The 14,765-nt window shown below is 41.7% G+C and overlaps 1 protein-coding gene across 1 annotated transcript in view; it reads right to left on the reverse strand.

The window, feature by feature from the left end:
* The window catches only part of SLC35G2 (solute carrier family 35 member G2), a 48,132-nt gene extending 33,613 nt beyond the window's left edge, over nt 1–14,519 (reverse strand). Inside the window, exon 1 of the mRNA XM_089671948.1 lies at nt 14,151–14,519. The gene's annotated coding sequence lies outside the window, so the exon portion shown is untranslated. The remainder of the gene's footprint in view (nt 1–14,150) is intronic.
* Between the last annotated feature and the right edge of the window lie 246 nt (nt 14,520–14,765).

Raw genomic sequence — 14,765 nt, forward strand, 5'->3', positions numbered from 1 at the left:
TCTCCTGCAAGACCTGTACACTAGGTTGGAGATTTCTTCCCTCCCAAAACTCTTTGAACTCTCCAAACTCCAGAACCCAAAACCTGGAGAAAGTTGAAAAAACACCTTTCTCTGTTCAGAATAAATATTCTGGAGCAAACTCTTTATTATTATTATTACCACACTCTTTATTATTATTATTCAGAATTTATATAGTGCCAACAGTTTACACAGCTCTTTACAATATAAAGAGAGACAGTACAGCTACAATACAATCAGAACAAGAGGATTAAGAGGGCCCTACACATAAGAGCTTACAATCTAATAGGGTGAGGCAAGTGGTACAAAAGGTTATAACTGCGGGGATGAGCTGTTGGAAGTGGTAAATGTCTATTCGAAGGTGTGATAGGCTTCCCTGAAGGGATGAGTTTTCAGGGATCGCCTAAAGGCAGCCAGAGTAGGGGATAGCCGGACAGATTGAGAGGGGATAGCCTGTGGAGAGGTAGGCCAATGAGAAGGGAGTTGTAATAGTCAAGGCGAGAGATAACCAGGGAGTGAGCGAGTAGCTTGGTGGTTTCCTTGGTTGAAAAGGACACATTTTAGAGATGTTACGGAGGTGAAGTCTACAAGCTTTTGACAGCAATTGGCTTTGGGGCAGAATAGATAGGTCAGAGTTTAGGATTACACATAGTACCCTATTTACACATTTATATTAATGCTAGACAAATATCTGATAATCAATATGTAAAAAATAAAAAAATATTACAGCTATCACAGGTGTGTTCTTTTAACCACTTAAGAGCCACCCTATAGCAGATATACTGCTACTGTGCGGCTCCGCTGCGCAAAATCATGTAAATATACGTGGTTCTGCATTTTTGGGTAGGGTAGCTGCTATTTGCTGCTGGATATGTCAATCAACGGTCCCTGGCTGGGGGTTCTTGGCCAGAACTCGGTGATCAGAGCAGCATGTCTCCCAAGTAAAACACAACACAGCACACTGTTAACCCGTTAATGTTAACCCCTTCCTGTCCAGTGTCATTAGTACAGTGTCAATGCTTTTCATTAGCACTGATGACTGTATTAGTATCACTGCAAATGTCAGCGGTTAGTCAGTTCCCACCCAGTGTCAGAATGCCCGCCACAGTCCCGATATAAGTTGCTGATCGCCACCATTAATACTATTAAAAAAAAAAAGATTCCTGTATATATACGCCATTTGTAAATGCTATAACTTTCATGTAAACCAATTAATATACAATTATTGGGATTTTTTTTTTGCAAAAACTTGTAGCAGAATACATTTTGCCCTAAATTTATGAAGAAATTTTATTATTTAAAATTTTTTATTGGATATCTTTTATAGTGAAAAGTCAAAAGTATTGTTTTTTTTTCAAACTTGTCGGTTCTTTTTTTGTTTATAGCACAAAAAATGCAGAGGTGATCATTACCACCAAAAGAAAGCTCTATACTTGGGAAGAAAGGACATAAATTTAATTTGAGTGGAACACTGCATGACCACGCAATTATCAATTAAATAACGCAGCGCCGTATCGCAAAAAATGGCCTGGTCAGGAAGGGGGGTAAATCTTCTGGAGGGCAAGTGGTTAATGTGGCAAATCTAAAGTTGATTGTGCGGGCAGGTTGCATATGGTAACCCTTATGCAGGCCATCGTTTAACAGGCGAATTTTCGTCCGCACAAAAAATCGGCCGATATTCACGTCGTTAGTGGGGCCAGCCCGTCGGCCGTTTTTCGCAGATCTTCTCATTTATTTTTATCGGTCATGCAGGAAAATCCACGAAAAACGGCCGTTTTTTTGTGGACATTGGTGGCAGCATCGGCAACGGCACCGACCGATTTTTCGTTTATCGGTCGACAATTCGGCCGATAAACGGCCCGTCTATGGCCTGCAATAAATGAGAACTTCCTACAGTATCTATGAATGTATCCAGTCCCAATATAATAAGATGTACCTACTATACTCAAAGTGTATACAAACCCTATATCTATTTTTCAGCATGTTTGGAACAATGCCTCACTGTGTACAGTTTTCTAAAGCAAATCATTTTTTTTGCAAATCTGTTGTAAAGTACCTTACCTGGGGATTCTGCCATTAGCAGAACCTTTCTGTTGCAGACTGACAACTTTAAGCCACTGCCCTGCAATTAGCAGCAGCATTGTCAGCTTGGCTGTCTTTCAAGTCTGTAGGCTGCAGGCCAAAATTAGAATGGAGAAGACTATGATGAAAATGCTGCTCCTCCACAGATACAGGACAGTGAGTGGGCATTGTCACCCTAGGACAGGAAGTATGTTACCAAAAGGATTACCCAGTAAAAAAATAAAAGAACGTTTTATGTTTTAATCTCTTTTACTGCCAATGGCATACATCAGTGGCTACAAAGGGCTTTACACATATAGGGGTTTATTTACTAAAGCTGGAGAGTGAAAAATCAGGCTCACTTCTGCATAGAAACCAATCAGTTTCAAGGTTTTATTGTCAAAGCTTGATTGAACAAGCTGAAGCTAGAAGCAGATTGGCAGATTGGAGTAGAGGTGGACTTTTTAAAGGCACAGTAACAGGTCTTTGAGAGACAGAATTCTTGCTGTTTCTTAGGTGTTCAAATACTTATGTTCAGCAGTGCAAGACAAATAAATTCTTTAAATTCAATAAATTCTTTAAAAATCATACAATGTAATTTCCTGAATTTTTTTTTTAATTCTGTCTCTCAGAGTGGGAATGCACCTACAATGTGAATTTCAGACCCCTCCATGATTTCTAAGTGGGAGAACTTGCAAAATCGCAGGGTGTTCAAATACTTCTGTTCCTCACTGTATATCCCACAAGCCAAATATACAGCCACTCAATCACTTTTATGGAACCTTGGAAGTGGGACCGCCCCTATCATGCATGGTGGGAGTCGCCAGGTAGGGAAACCAGCGAGCATCCAATGGCTGATCTTCGCTACCTATTAAAAATCTGGAAGTAACAGGTATAATTTCACTTCCAGTTTCTGCTGCTATTGTAGCCAAGGAAAGTGACAGCGACCTGCACTTCATTAGCTTCAATGGAGGGCAGGTGAGACATCAAGCATCTAGCAGACCCCTGATGTCTCATTACAGAGAATCTGTCATAACATTATATCACATAATGACTTTTGGTCCCCTATGTGATATAAAGTTTTAGTGACAAAAGAGTTAAAAAAGAAAGTTACATCCAAGCACTTAACTCTACCCCCAATACAAAATTTGAGCCCTCCTCCTTCCTACATACTGTACTTGCACATTCACATATAAATGAACATATCAGAGACACCTACATACAAAAATATTGGTTGCGCTACATGTTACATAACACTATGCATAGGAGTGATATGCATAGGAGTAATATACTGTGGTAATTTGCCCTGAAATTAACCTCGTTGTATTTTTTTACTGAAGATTTGCACTTGATAAACTGTTGTGCTAATTTTGTGTGACATAAAAAATTAGAGATACCACAATTTTATTCTCCAGGGTCTTTGCTTTTAGAAAATATATTGGGTGATAGAAAATGATTGGGAATATTACCTAAGTCTAAAATTACCGTATTTTTCTCTCCATAAGATGCACTTTTTTCCCCCCCAAAAAGGGGGGAAAATGTCAGTGCGTCTTATGGGCCGAATGTAAAGCAGCCGGTCCGGTATTTCTGCCACCACCATGTCAGAATATTGGGCCGGCCGCTCAGCTCTTCTCTCCTGCAGGACCTTACCTGTTCCTCGCTCCAGCGTTGCAGTCTTCCCGCGGCGGCTTCTGTGACAGCCAGGTGCCCACTGTGCATGGGCGAGAAGCTCTGTGCTTTTCGAATGGTCCGGTGTCTTCTGGGACACATGACAGGTGCCAGAAGGCTCCTGGACATTCACAAAGCGCAGCGCTTCTCGTACATGCGCAGTGGGCACCCGGCTGTCACAGAAGCCGCCACAGGAAGAAGGAAGGACAACTCTGTGGAAGTGGGAGCGGGTACCTGTCAAATTCAGGTACCCGTTCCCCTTCCCTCCCCAAAGGTCCGCAGTCTCTGGTAATCTCCTTTACTGTCTGAAGTCTCTGGTCATTCCCTGTACTATGTCCACAGTCTCTGGTCTCCTCCTGTACTGTGTCCGCAGTCTCTGGTCATCTCCTGTACTGTGTCCGCAGTCTCTGATCATCTCCTGTACTGTGTCCGCAGTCTCTGGTCATCTCCTGTACTGTGTCTGCAGTCTCTGGTCATCTCCTGTACTGTGTCCGCAGTCTCTGGTAATCTCCTGTACTATGTCTGGAGTCTCTGGTCATTCCCTGTACTATGTCCGCAGTCTCTGGTCATTCCCTGTACTATGTCCGCAGTCTCTGGTCATCTCCAGTACTGTGTCCGCAGTCTCTGGTCATTCCCTGTACTATGTCCACAGTCTCTGGTCATCTCCTGTACTGTGTCCGCAGTCTCTGGCCATCTCCTGTACTGTGTCCGCAGTCTCTGGTCATTCCCTGTACTATGTCCGCAGTCTCTGGTCATCTCCTGTACTGTGTCCGCAGTCTCTGGTCATCTCCTGTACTGTGTCCGCAGTCGCTGATCATCCCCTGTACTATATCCGCAGTCTCTGGTCATCCCCTGTACTGTGTCCGCAGTCTCTGGTCATCTCCTGTACTGTGTCCACAGTCTCTGGTCATCTCCTGTACTATGTCAACAGTCTCTGGTCATTCCCTGTACTATGTCCGCAGTCTCTGGTCATCTCCAGTACTGTGTCCGCAGTCTCTGGTCATTCCCTGTACTATGTCCGCAGTCTCTGGTCATCTCCTGTACTATGTCCGCAGTCTCTGGTCATTCCCTGTACTATGTCCACAGTCTCTGGTCATCTCCTGTACTATGTCTGCAGTCTCTGGTCATTCCCTGTACTATATCCGCAGTCTCTGGTCATCTCCTGTACTGTGTCCGCAGTCTCTGGTCATCCCCTATACTGTGTCTGCAGTCCATTGGTTCAGAATATTTTTTTTCTTGTTTTTCTCCTCTAAAACCTAGGTGCGTCTTATGGTCAGGTGTGTCTTATGGAGCGAAAAATACGGAATTTTTTTTAATATGTGTGTGAAAAATCGACTTAGAAAACAGTTAAAAACATATTTTTACATGTATCAGGGAACAATTATAATATTCATTAGAAATGAGCTTCAGGTTTAGTCCGAACACATCTACCCATTCAAAGGGTATTACACTGCTAGTATACATGGCAGGTGCAGACACCACCAAGTCCTTAATCCTTTCCACCACTGCTGCCGCCTCTGGGCCCTTTATGTAGATAGAAATGATGGGAAGACAGAGGTGGGCATTCCAATCATATGACAGCTGTGATTGGCTGTCACAGTAGTCACATGATCGAAAGCTTCTGTTCGTAAGTATGCATCGGGAGCTTTCCATGACAGTTTAGTTACTGTGCTGGGACTGCGCTCTCCACACAGTAAACTGTTTACATATAGATGCATATAAGCAGCCGCTCAACATTAAAGACCAACTGCCAAGAGGCTGCTTATATGCATATGGCCGGTGGGAAGAGGTTAAGTGACGTCACCAACTCCATACTGTTAGATGGCCAGGAATTCTGACCATGTAAACAAAAGGGGTTGGAATAGTTAAAAAAAAACAGTGTGAGGGTTCCCCCATTAATTCATAGCAGGTTCTCCAGCTCTGGTATGAATTTCTAGAGGAACCTAATGCAATAATAAAAAAAAAATCCTTTGGATATCACCAAATATCCACACTGGACCCTTATCCAAGCATGCATACATTTATTCATATATGATGAAAGATGTAGCCTGGGAGACCACACTCTTTTGTTTATAACAGCTGTCGTTCAAGCGGAGTGAAGCAACAAGAACAGATGTGTGTCAGCAGTTGGTGTGTTTTATTCTTTCGGTGGGCATTGGGTATTGTGATGTGAATCTACAATGCTGGATGATGTGATTGACAATGGGTGTACATCATGGGACATTTTTGTTTTAGAGGTCTTGTCAAACAGTATGTCTTTCTTTATTTATACATTATATTATCTACCCCTTATTCATTCACATGGGGAAAAGCAATATCTGGGTGCCCCCTTATTGTTAAATGGAGCTTCCGGATTCCAATAAGCCCTCCACCCCCAGACTTCCACAACCACAAGGCCAGTGTGTTATCCTCATCAACATGGGGACAAGGTGCTTTGCCAGAGTTCCCCCTGTCAAGCTACCCCCTCATGTTGGTCTGGTATGGTTTATAAGGGGGGTTGGAAGTTTGCCCCCTTCCTTTCCTGGCCTGCCAGGCTGCATGGGGGGAGGGGCACACTTTTTTTTCTTATTTTTCCATGGGGTTAAAATCCATACCAGAACCAAAGGGCCTAGTATGAACTGGTGTGTGTGTGTGTGGGGTGGGGGGACTCCATGCTAGATTTGTTTTGTGTGGGTGTCCCCCATTAATGTCTATATCAGACCCTGATCTAGAATAAAGGTGTAGTTGAAGGTAATCCCTGGCTGCTTTGAACAGAACAAATCAGCTGGGAGCTGTCATTTTTCCAGCTATTTAAACATACTTTTTACTGTAGTAGCTTATATACATCACATAGATGTGCCACTTCACAGGCAGTGTTAAGGTATCCCCTGGGCATGTTATTTAATGCAATTTTGGATTTTAAATATTTCACTTTAAGCAATATTAAAATTTCTGATCCCCGCTAAAAGGAATTTAAACAGTTTTTCTATCTTAGTATGTGTTCCTCTGGGCAGTGCTCAAACCCTCATGCCATTTGTTTGACAATCCCTAGCATATTAACCCAGAAAATGTCCACCACTGTTTTTGTTTACATCAAATCCAGGTAAGTTCGGCCCATCACCAATGGTCAGCTAAGAGTGCATTCGCACATGTGATGATTATGAAGATTGAAGCAATGCTTATTAACGTGCCTGTAGTATTCATGACATGTTTTTGAGGCATGGTTAGGTTGTAATGTAGGTTTGCCACCTCATCCCTTTAAAACTGAACACATAATAAGGACACAGATTCTGAGGCTAATTTAATGCAGGTAAGGCACTAGGTGAGTTTAATTACCACCTTAATCAGCCACAGAATCTGTGGAATTAGCCACTTGCCTGGACACTGGCACCCCCTTCCTGCCCAGGTCAATTTACAGCTTTTAGCCTGTCGTACTTTGAATGACACAGGACACTGTACCCATATGACATTTTTATAATTTTTTTTCACACAAATGGAGCTTTCTTTTGGGGGTATTTAATCGCCACTGGATGTTTTATTTTTTGCACTATAAACAAAATAAAGGCCAAAAAAGTTGAAAAAAAAAGGTTTTCTTTGTTTCGATTATAAAATTTTGCAAACAGGTAATTTTCCTCCTTCACTGATGTGCGTTGATGAGGCTGCACTGATAGGCAGCACTGATGGGCACTGATAGGCAGCACTGATGGGCACTGATAGGCGGCACTGATGAGGTGGCATGGATAGGCAGCACTGATGTGCACTGATAGGAGACACTGATAGGCAGCACTGATGAACTGGCACTGACGATGCTGCACTGATAGGTGGCAGTGATGATGCTGCACTGATAGGCAGAACTGATGGGCACTGATAGGTGGCACTGATGAGCACTGATGGGTGACACTGACTGACGGCACTGTTGGGCAGCACTGATGGGTGGCACTGCAGGGCACAGGTGGGTGACAGTGGTGGGCACATGTGGGTTTCATTGCTGGGCACTGATTTTTAGGGCAGTGATCATCACTTCTCTGACAATTGCTTACGCTGTGACAGCGTGTCACTGGACACAGCTGATCACGTGGTAAAAGGCCACTGTGATTGGCCGTTTACAGTATCACGTGATCAGCAGTGTCTGTAGGACACAGCGACCACTGGCAGCGCTGGGTGTGCACCGCTAGGGGCGCGCAGGAGGTGTGTTCTGGAATGACGTCCGTGGACATCGTCCCAGAACTAGACAACCGTGCTGTAGCCGTTCTTCAGCTATAGTGCTGCAGGGAAGAAGTTAATATATGTCCAGTTTTAAAGAGATGAGGGGGGAACCCTATTGTGGTGTGATAGCAGACATTTTTGTGAATTCTGTGCAAGATGGATTTGTATACATTGATTTCTGACACTTGGCTTGTTCTCTATCAACTTTGCAGACAAAAAAACACTTTGCCACTGACAATAATGCTTAATGTCCCTGCTCCTGCCTGGCATTGTCAGTGTTCCTGGTTGGCATGATGCCTGCACACAGAAGCAAATGGTGTTACCACACAACTGCTCCGTACAACTAGAAAGTGGCCCAAACTGCTGTGTCCTAGTTCTCTGTTATTTCCCAGTGCATTCTGGGATACAGAAACCCCCACTGCCTCTCCCCCAGCACCCAGGTAACACTTTTTAAATGTTTCACTAACCTGCCATAAATGCTATAGGGTGCGGCTAAAGGCAAAGGTTACCTTTTTTTTTTTTTTCAAAATTTCAGCTCCCTTATGTACCAATATTGCAGAAATAAAAAAACTTTTCATTACTTCCTGAACAGACCTAAGAATGTGACACAGGAAGGAGTTCGCCAGCTGACCTCATTAGCACACACCCTGCATCTGCCCACCCCCCCCCCTTCCAGCAGATCACTATCACCCAGCACCTTAGGTGAGCGTTTTTCTAGTGCAGTCAGTAAATACCATTCTCACTAAATACACAGCCATAGATTGTTCATTTGGCAGAGTGTGCAGGAGCTGAGCGATCAGATAGCCTATGTATATAGAGCTATAGTATTGAAAACAGGAGAAATATGTCCTGGGTTCTGTAAAGCTCACCATACACTATAGCAGTGTTTCTCAACCTTTTTTTCCATCAAGGCACCCTTTAAAATTATGGATAATCTCAAGGCACCCTTTAAGGTTCTGCACAATCTGAAGGCATCCCAATCTAAAATGTAAAACACTATTCTACACACATCCAGTACACCCAACGTTAGAGGTGATTTATTTGTCCAAAGCAAATACACCTTTGCACAGTGGTACCGACTAGTATTCCATTGTGTCTCTTTCATTTTCTCTCCCTCACTTTGCTAATGTGACCCCAGTGCTGCCGGAGAGGGCAGGGGAGGGCCAGGCAAGGATGATGTGCATGCACCCGACGTCCTCATTTTCAACTGATGATGTCATTGGTTGTTAGGAAGCTGATAACTTGCAGGTCATAAAAATGCACAATGAAAACCTATAACTTTGTTTACTAAACGGCAGAATTGATCCACCTGCTGGCTTGTATACATTTTTTGGGCATTGAAGAAGCCTGAAGGCACCCTAGGGTGCCTGGGCACCCTTGTTGAGAAAGGCTGCACTATACAATCTGATTTTCCAATCTCCTTTAGATCTACCATAAACTATGTAGTGCAAGGACCTACCTGTTTGGATACAGAGTGATTGGATAGATAGGAGTGTCCTCCTATTATAAAGTTTTGGTAAATCTAAAGGAGGTTGTACAAAGATTGAATCGTGTATAGCTACCTTTATACACCTAAAATGAACTAGTTGCTCTGTTATTGCCATTAATTCTTAACGGCACACCAAACATAGACGCAAACACACATTTTGCCACATGAAAAAACGAGCGACAACACATCAAAATGTCCCATGAGCTACTTTGGCATGTGTAGGGCAGCCCAATGAAATCAACACGCTGACTTATACATGTCACAGGAAAAGGAGCCAGAAAACATATGCTTCTAGTACACTAGGTGTGAATGGAGCCTGAAAGTGAAATTGGTTTGTTTACACAAGAACATTGAGGCTCCATTCACATGTGTGTTTCAGAATGCATGGCAAATGGCACAGAAAATGCAGGTCGTGCAGTGCGTTTCAGAAATGCGCTGCAAACGCCCCAAAAAGCACAGTAAAAAACACACCATGCTCCACTCTAAAAAAAGTTCTGCAGCTTCTTTAGGGAGATAGTAGTGTGTTGGCCAGCTCATTCAAGTGAATGGGTTACCCTATGTGTGACGAGGGGAAATGATCCCAAATGCCCCCCAAAAAAACACATGCAGGAACATGAGTTCCCGCTATGTGAAGATGTGAATGGGGCCTGACAGCTGAGTGTCTGCATTCACTCCCTCCTATGTACTTGTATAAAGATGGTCATACACTATGCAATCTTCTTGTACAATCTCTGTACAATTTCCTTTGGATTTATCACAACTATGGAATAGGAGGACACACCTGAACAATCTATTCAATTTGTATCAAATCAGGCAGGTCCTTGTACTACATAGCTGATGGGAGATCTAAAGGAGCTTGTACAATCAGATTGTAATGTGTATGGTCACTTTAAGGGAAGAAGTAGGAAAGTGGGTAACAATAAAACAAGAGGTGCTGTTATAGTAATGAGAGAGGTCTAGTCCAGACTGGTAATGCACTCCAATCTAACCCTTTTCTGTAATGCGACAACACAGTGAATGAAAGGAGATGATCTACAGGAAGTGATGCAAGCACAAAGAATGTTTTAAACATGAAACATGAAATTCATAACCTTCTGTGGATGAAGTAAGTGAGACATAGGTACATTGTAATGGCTGTGCCAGTAATTATATTGCAAAAAGATTCTATTAATTATGAAAAGTGACATTCTGCCCAAAAAGGTAAACTAAGCCTTTAACCACTTCCCATCCAGCCCATGTACATAAACGGCTGGACGGGAGCAGTGCAGGAGCGGGTGGCCGTTTTTAAACGGCTTCCGCATTCACTGCCTGTGCGCGCTCCATGTGTCCACCGATCGCTGTACGGGACCTCTGTGTGAGGTCCCGATCATGTGATCACTGATTAGTCAATCAGTGATCACATGAATAGTAGTAAACAAGATGACATCCTGACATCATTGCTTACTACGTCCGAAATTTGTGAATGATCACAGAGGTCACATGGTACAAGGCTATTCATAACATGTGACCAATCACAGCTCTCACAGTATTTCTCAATGACTGCAAGAATGCAGTCAAAGAGAAGGAGAACCGATTGCTTTTACAGCCTTTATGGGTGTAAAAGCAATCCGTGTAAAAAAAAAACAATCTTCATTACCCCCCACAAGTAGTAGAGTGTCACTATGGTGGCACTGTACTGCTAGAGTGACAGTATGTTAATAATAATATAAAAAAAAATAAAAATGTAAAAACATTTTTGAAAAATTGTTTTATTCTTGGTTATAAACTAATTTGGATTTTTTTTTTTTTACTAAAAAAGATAGCTGAATGCATTTTGGCTAATATTATGAAAAAAGATTATTTATTTGCAAAATTTTATAAGAAAAATACTTCTTTTTCAAAATGTTTGGACTTTTATTTATATAGCAAAAAAATTAAAATCCCAGTGGTGAATAAATACCACCAAAATAAAGTTTTATCTGTCTCAAACATGAAAACCAAAACTCATATGGGTACAGTGTTGCATGACCGCCAATTGTCATTCAAAGTGTGATAGCACTGAAAGCTGAAAATTGGCCTGGACAGGAGGGGGTGAAAGTGTCCGGACTTGAAGTGGTTAAGGTGCAGTTATAGAGCTTTACCACTGAATCAATGGAGGAGGCTGAAAAGCATCCTGAAAGCGACATGCTGCTTAGTTTTAACATAACACACCGCTACCACTCCTGTGTGCACAGCACTGTGTGGTGCCCATTGTAATATTCATGGCAGGCACTTAAAGGCTTTTATGAAGCTTTAAAAATGCAGAAGAAATGCTGCTTAAACACTCTATATTGACACACATGTGAACAAGCTCTAAGAGCAACATGATTTTTGTGAAGTCCAACTGTAAGTCTAAATGTCATGCCTGATAGGGTTAAGTCTTTGAATATATTACAAACAGATATAGGAAAATCAGTTAACCATCAACTTCCTATCCTGCTTGACCTACCACAGCAAACATTTGAAACTGTTTGCAATACTGTGACTGTACCATTTTACGTCATATGTGCAGCTGTGCGTAGACAATACCCATAAACGCATAATGTAAAAGCAGATGATATCCACTCTCCTCCAGACTCAGCTTGTCATTTTGCAAACAGCTGTAAAACCTTATATGCTATTTGCTCATTGACACCCAGCATACCTCAATGTCTGCTGAAGCTGCTCTAAATTCTTTATGCTACATTTGCTGTAAATCTGCTTCTGGCCTCTCATGTCCAGCATGACTTCATGGCTTAGACTGTTGGATATTCTAGGAAACCTGTACTTTGCAGAACATTGGAAGAATGGCAAATGACAAAAGAAATGACTATTCTTTAAAGTGATTGCAGTGCACGAGTAATGTAAGCATCTCCATCAGCTTCTTGGATTTGGTTCATATACAGTGAATGGACTATACAAAAATTGACTACAATATATTTTCCAGAATGACGGACAATATTTTTGCCTGACCTATGCATTTAACGTTAATTGTACTCTGTGTAATACATAGCATGCCTTTCACTACCACTGTTCAAATCATTCTATTTCAGTGACAACTGGACCACATAATTGATAAGCAATAATGAGCAACTGCATTCACCACAAATGCCTGTTATCAAACACAATTTACAGTGCAATGGAAAATCTCTGTTAATATTCATTTATAATTTGTATCCAAAAGACAAGAAAAGTAGCCTTCCCTGTTCAGTACCTTGTGAAACTGACTCAGTTCGGGTGCAGTGTTCAGATTGGGTATGGACACATTTCTATTCACCAACCGTTCTAGTGAGAGATCTGTGTGTGTATTGCTACCCTACGTTAGTATTAAATGTTACCGTTTACATGTTCTGACTTCAAACAATCCTTCAAACTACACGATCTATCATCACTTCTACAAATCTAGAACAAAGTCCATGACCATATGTTATTCCAACATATTGATTTTATTATGGTCTACAAACTATACTGAGCAATGTCATAAATGCTAAATGATTTACTTTCTCTTAGATGAAGTTAATCCTTGCCCTGTTTTCATGCTTCAACCTGGAAGGAAATGTCATTATTGTTATTATTATAGCCTATGCAGCCTGCTCTGCTTCTAGCTGAAAATAATAACGTCAAAACTGCTTTATAGCCTCATTTGCTACACTAAATATTGAGATGACAGCAAAACCCAGAGAAAGCACATTCCAATTACAGCCTCATCCATTTTTAAGGCTTGGTGAAAAAAAAACAGCACAGTGATTCATTCATTCATAAAAAAAGAACAAGCAAGAACACACTCAGCGAGACTCTAACCTATTTTTTTTTAAAATGCTTGCTTAGAACAAGCATGGGCTGGACATCAGCAGTACATTTTACTATAATGTCTAATTATAATACTGTAATAAATACAGTATATAAATATAAAAAGCTAATTACACATAATTTACTAGATCTTTAGACCTATTTAATAAAGCAGTCTACGTGGCAATGATGAGGTATAAAGTGCAGTAACCATGGCAATCAATCACAATTTGCCTATGGCCAGATTAGAACAGTAAAAACACCATTATTTAGGACTGGTTGCCAAGGGTTACTTTGTGCACTTTGCACACCACCCTTTGCCTTGTTAGAAAAACAGATTTCATCCAAAATAATATTCATTCTTCAATAATTATTTGTACCCTTCTTAATGGATGATTTAATTAAAGCTTAAAGTAGCACAGCTGTCTGCCTTTATATTGTAAAGCATTGTACAGACTGTCGGTGCTATATAAACCCTATGTGAAAATAATAATAATATGATTTATGTCACCATTTCTTTCTAACAGTTTCAGAATATACAGAAAGATCAACCCCCATACACTGGCTGTATATCTGCAGTGGTTAATGAAGGCAAGCTACCATCACTGAACCTTGTATGGGTGAGTAGCATTTCAGCACCATGGACAGCAGAGAATCAATATCAGCACCAAGGACATCGCTCATGTCGACCTCCAGCTTGGAACTGGGTCCCTTTGGAGCTAACAGATTGTTCAATGTAGACTTGGAGAGGAATTTCAAAAGGGTCATTCATGCCAAGAATAAAAGGTTAATTGTGTAGCCCAGGCAAAATTCCTCCCATTATCTGTCCTATTGCAAAAGGACACAGCATGCTGCCTGCCCTCAAAAGAGAAGAGATTTATTGGAAAGCATACACCAAATCCCTACTAAACCAAGGACTAAGCCTACACTAAACAACAATTACCTCTTATACCAGGTGTCGCTGCCTGTAGAGGTGTCCGATGGCCTCACAAGGACGTGGTTTGATTGCAGTAGAGGACAGGCATCTTCTAATGACTTTTTCGTAATGTCTTCTCTGAACCGGCGCAGTTTTTAGGAAGCCCACACTGTTTTCTCTATATGTCTACTGGGAGCTGCTGGTCTGGCTAAAGGAAAATGATGATTAGAAGAAGGCGGTGAGCTCTCCCCACCTCTTACTCCCCCTCCCTCAGCTTGTGTCTCTCTCGCTCTTCTTTCACATTTCATTTGTCAAACATGCATGGGAGGAAATAGGGACGGAGGTTGCAGCTGGAAAAGGAGACTGAGACAAACCCATAAAGCTGCATGGATGCTACCAAGGCAAACTGCGCATGATCCATGGAGCTTAGGGGCATCTGGCACGCCTGCCATAAGCTGTTTTTCCCTTATTGTCCTAATGTGCATGGAAATGCTCTGTTTCCTTTAATTCCTCTTGTTCGGTTTTCAGTTTAACCCCAGATTACTAGTGACATACCAGATAAATTCAGGAGAGCTCATTTTTCATAACATTTGTTCTTTTGTGGATCTTGATAGCAAAAGGAGAGCCTACCTAATGGCACTA

The sequence above is a fragment of the Staurois parvus genome, unplaced genomic scaffold (genome assembly GCF_062004578.1).
Source record: "Staurois parvus isolate SC_StPar_1 unplaced genomic scaffold, SC_StPar_1.0 ptg000116l, whole genome shotgun sequence".
NCBI classification, from domain to species: domain Eukaryota; kingdom Metazoa; phylum Chordata; class Amphibia; order Anura; family Ranidae; genus Staurois; species Staurois parvus.